At 41.5% G+C, this 5,522-nt stretch overlaps 1 pseudogene; it reads right to left on the bottom strand.

Moving 5' to 3' along the window:
• Window positions 1-4,401: 4,401 nt before the first annotated feature.
• Window positions 4,402-5,233, bottom strand: LOC111406572 (annotated as a pseudogene).
• Between the last annotated feature and the right edge of the window lie 289 nt (window positions 5,234-5,522).

Raw genomic sequence — 5,522 nt, forward strand, 5'->3', positions numbered from 1 at the left:
TCGCTTTAAAATCAGCAGAAAGATTGAGCGACGGAAGTGTTAGTGCTTGCTCCAATTTCGCATTCAAATGCTCAAGCTTATCATTATGCTCGGCAGCACTAGCCTTACCGATGTCCATATCCATGAAGGACACGTACTCAAATATCAACTGCTTGAGGAACTTCATATCTTCCTCTGAAGAAGCAGAAGGACAACTGGCTGAAGCAGGGCGAGATGTCTTGACTTGCCCCCAGGAAGTGAACAAGTTTTGAATGGAACGCAAAATTTTGTCAGCATCCTGCAAAGAAAATCACCAATATTGAAGGTTTTTACTACACTAAACAAAGTGGAGGTAAAGGTGAAGCAAAGATTACCTCATCAGCAATCCTGGAAGGTGGCATATCCCAAGCCAAATTTGCTACCTGTGGCTCCACCATTCGTGAGGACTTCTCCTTGTCTAAGCGAGAAGACCTTTCCGCAACGGGCAGACTCATGGGAACATCTGCAGAGCTCAAAAGGCAACAATCAAAACCAATAGCACAAGCAAAGGTAAAGCATCAAAAAACGAATTACCTTCTGCTTCGACATTTGGGGGGTCAACGCCCTGGGAAGAAGGTGGCTCGTCCATTGGTTGTGATGAAGATTCTGGGACTGAAGATTTCTCTTTAAGCGTAGTCCCTTCATCAGCTGGTTTGGACAAAGCAGCCCTAACAGAGGATGATGGAGCAGGAGCTGCCAACACCAAAGCCTTCAAGGGAGAGGTTGAACTTTTCTGAGAAGTCTAAATAAACTATCAGCACATAGAAAAGTCTCAAGTATGGAAAGGTGTGCTTATGAGTAAACCAATTTAATTACCTTCCTCCTGACAATGAGAGGGGTATCATCATCATCATCAGCATCATTCTCCAAAATGGGAGACGCTGAGACTGGCCCATTTGCGGCTTGGGGCACTTTTAGCTGCAGTGGGCTTGGCAGGAAGAGAAGTCGATGGACGGGTAGATTGTTTAGCATGAGCAGAGGAAGAGGGACTCCTAATGGACACAGGAGTGACCGAAACAGGAGAGGTGGAAAAAATGTTTGGCTGGTCCAGTGAATGGAAAGCACGATTGGCATCAGTCGCAAACAATCTGCGCTTCACTGACGGCCAGAGTCGTTCAAAAAGGGGATGGATGGCACGGCTAGGATTGAAAGGGGCAAATGAAAAGTTGCTCATCAAAAGAATATTACGAGCATTTATAGCCTCTGCCTCTGCCTTATTAATGGTGTGGAAGCGGTCTATCAAATTCCTTGAATAGCAAGGGAGAACGGGCCAAGTTTGGCCAAAACCAAGTTGACGAGCAAAAAATTGGGGAACATATATTTCTACCCCAGCTTTGGCATTGGTCCCAGTCAAAATATCATGAAACAACTCCCTCCCGGTCAAAAATTGAATCCAAACGAGCAAGGAAGTGTTCGCACTATCCAGAGTGGATGGAGGTTGTACATAATCTGGAGTCAAAAAAGGAGGAAAAGGAAAGAAGGAAAGGGATTGACTCCAAAGTATAAAAGAATGAAAAAATGTCACTTCTGGACATATTTACAGGAGTTAGGAGATCAATGGCTAGCCCATAGCAGCTAGCAGAAGGACTGGAAAAAGATGGAACACCGAGCGATGGAAAATAGGCTCTCAACCACATTTGAGTGAACCAAAGAGGCCCACTGCTAGTGCAATTAGGATTGAAGAGAAGTCATGCCTCTATAGAGGGCAGCTAAAAAGAAAGAACATAAATTCAGAGGCCTACCACGCGCCAATTCGTGCGCTATGGGTAAATAGCTCAGGGAGGGCTTTATACTTGGCACACACAAAAATGTATTTACAAAGCCAAATCAGAAGAAAGGCTACTCGCTCAGTATGGGAAGGCTCAGCGCTCGAGTGGTTATGAAGGGTTTGCAGGCTTGAATAAGACTCGGTGAGGCCTCTACCAAATTTTGGGACGACACCAGAAATCAAAATATCAGGGAAAATGGTATCGCCCAAAGGTAGCAGATTTACTAGGGCCCCAACATCCCTTAAGGTAATGGACATGGGACCAAGAGGAAAAATGAAAGTATTATACTCAGAAGACCAAAAACTTAAAGCGATTGAAAAAAAGTACTGGGTCAAAAATAGGGGGTTAAAAAGAGATTTCTAACAAATCAGAAATCCTAGCATTATCAAAAATTGCCTTAATAGGACCATGGTCCACAAGGCGAGCATGTCATCTATGAAAAACGACATCAGATTTAGGCCAAGTGCGAATACCTCTTTCGCAAAGTGGCCCCATCGGCAAAGAATTTAAAAACGGAGGGCCTTGAGTACAAGGGAACAGCTGACCGACCATCGCTTGTTCAATGGTCTCGGCATTGTTGAATAAAGGACCTAGATAGAACTCATTGAGTTCGACATTGGCCGGTGCAAGGAAGTTCGGAGTTATATATGGTCGAGTAAGGAGTTTCTGAAAGTCTTCAAAACTGAAGGAGTCACCAGACTGGGATTGTGAAGCAGCCATTAGGGATGAAATAGAGTTTTTCAGAGTTACGTAGCAGAGAAGCAAGGAGATGAACAGTAATATTGCGAGAGAGAAGCACGAAAAAAATGAGGCGTGATTTAGTGGTGCAATGAAATGGCATATTTGGGGGCTATAAGGGTTTGTAAACGTCGCACCTTTTCAGGCTATGGAAGAAAATAATAATTGAAATTCTTGGAAATTTCGAATGTTGCTGGGAAACACAAAGTGAATATGGCAAAAATTAATAATTGTTATTAATTCTGCTATATTGGGGGGTAATTGTTGACGCACAAAAAGTTCAGCCTAAGTTGAATAGCCCAAGGAATGAAGCCCAATTAGAAGATCCCCAAAATCAAATAGCCCAAAGAACGACCCAATCAGGCAATGCAGGATAAAGGCCCAAATAGGGAAGCCCATGAACGCGGAAATACCATTGCCCAAGGTTGCAAGTCGCCCAAGATTTGAGTGAATGAATTGCCATGCAGTCGCCCAAAGCTGTGACTCTGCTCTCGTCCAAATATTTGAGTCGCCCAGCATCTTAGCAAACATAAGATGTTATGGTTATCCAAAAGTGCAGTTAATAAAGCAGTTATTGGGTAGTCCTATCACGTTCCACGATTCAAGGAATTTAATTGAAGACGGTTGAACGACAAAAAGTAATGGCAGCAGTTAGAGAAGGCAGTTCCATGACAAGTTGGCCACTACGAGGAAAGTGGGCAGTTATAGAGCGATCAAGCAGTTTTTAAGCGGTTGATCGCGAAGAGATCATTCAGAGAGTATAAAAGGAAGAAAAGACATAGAGCAAAGGACCCCGAATCAAACACTCTCAAACAGAGAATATGTAACTTTCAATTTATTAGTTTAGATTTAAACACTTCTTTTTCAGTAACTCGTGTGCTTGCGCCCCTTGGAGGCATTTTGTTTTTATTTTCCAATTGTAAAGTCATCGTCAATAAAAGCACCCCTTTTTGGGACTTTGTCTCAAGAGGTTTGTCCCTTGCACAATCGTCTGATCCCTTTTTAATTGTTAGCGACCAAACCGCGCGAAACACAAGGGCTTCAAGTTTTGTATGTGACCGGATATTTTGGGTGGTTAAGAGTGGCGTTGGGGATGATTTGGGAAATTGGGGTTCTGGTTTTGGTTTGCTTTTGGTGTTCTTGTTTAAAGAAGAGTGGAGGGAGCAAGAAGAGATTGTATAGATGCGGACCGTGTGTTTGGGGATCTTGAGTTGAATTCCAATTCGCTCCCTCCCTCTGCAATTTTATATATCTGTTACGGAGGTTGTGCTATTAGAGTAAAGCTATTTAGCCCCTTGTGGTTATATTCAGTCTTGCCTCCTTTCCCCACCCATTGTGCACTCTCACACTTCTTAGTCCACTTCCATCCCCCAACCTTGTTCGACTCATGAGTCTCACACGCAAAAATCCAGAGCTATGTGCAACCACCAAGTAGTGGACTACTAAACTTTCGAGCATCAACTCCTTCCGGTTACCAAACAGGTTTACTTGGCTGTAGCAATTCAAATTCAGTGACCAGATACGAAGTAAAGATTTTTAAGATTAGTATTTCCAGGATAGCAATAGATATAAGCTACTAGTAAATAAAGATATTCACAACTGTTTCTGCTCAAAATAAATACTGGTAAAGAACATAAACATGACCATACCCAAAATATAGCAGCATTAAGAAAAATCAAGCCCATTCGACAAAGAATACAATTGTAAATCATAGTCATAGATAACAGTATTCTACTTCTCGAAGCACTAGTCTTTGACCTCCAAACCTGTAGTAAAACAACTCCATTGGCATCGTTGATACAAAACTTGAGCCCATTATTTGGAGATTCAAAATGCAAATTCCCACAACCCAAAGCAGCACAAGAATAAAGAAAAAGGTTTTAAAACTTATGAAGATAGAATATGGCTGAGGCAAATCTAAGAATCCGCAATTGTAACCTCAACCTGTCAACCTGGTTCAATTGTGATTGAGGTGATTTGCTTAACCACCTTTGGGGAGTTGAAGAGGTCAATCACACGCTTGTGAACACGAAGCTCAAACCTATCCCACGTATTGGTTCCTGCAGATCAAATAATCAAATACTTCACGCCATGATATATCAACATCAATTACATCAAATAGATTGCGTCTCAGGCTCTCAATCAAAAGGTGACTCGCATGGAAGGAATAACCTTGTAAAATATTATGCACAATGAATTCACTAATCAAGTGCTAACAACAGACATTATATAATGACAACATCTAAACATAGGTATTCCCAATGATTGACACGAAACAGTTTCAACGACAACACAGACAGCTTTATTTGCGTGTTCTGAGTAATTCTTTTAGCTAATGCACTGATATAGAAACTTTGGTACTAGCTAAATCATATTTTACTAGTTATGCCAGAATAAATACCTTCACCACAAGGGAATTTCCGTGTGGTGATATGAAGAACCTTGGTGGGCATCCTAACTGGTCCCTTGACCCTGCATCTTGTCCTTTTCACTGCGAACCAAATCCGCACGCACTGTTGAAAATATCATATCGTGAAAAAAAAATGAGAGGAAACTCTATTCAATTGGAATGGTAAAAGAACTATGACCGGATGGAATGGGAAATGGAGGAAACCCAGCTTTCTATAAGTATTGACTAACTACATACACGTACCATGGACACGATGTGTCTTATAAACAGTATTTTTTATCACCATATAATCCATCATTTTGTAAATAAGCATTGCATGATTCCATTGTCTTTCCACAAAATTTTTTGAAAAGTTATTGGGATTTCCTAAGCTCACTTCTTCCCAATTAGCCACTTAAATTTCTTTTCATTCCAATAAGGTCACTCTGCCCACCTCGATCATTGAATCGAGCAAAAAATTGTTATGTCTAAAGGAAACGGTGATGCAGACTAGAAAATCCATTAATGCATTGTTCTTATGTCCAACTGGACAAAAACGTGCATTGTTGGAAAAATCGTGCCTTAAGCTAGCTTACGCACAAAGTAGC

The sequence above is a fragment of the Olea europaea genome, chromosome 12 (genome assembly GCF_002742605.1).
Source record: "Olea europaea var. sylvestris chromosome 12, O_europaea_v1, whole genome shotgun sequence".
In the NCBI taxonomy this organism is placed as follows: domain Eukaryota; kingdom Viridiplantae; phylum Streptophyta; class Magnoliopsida; order Lamiales; family Oleaceae; genus Olea; species Olea europaea.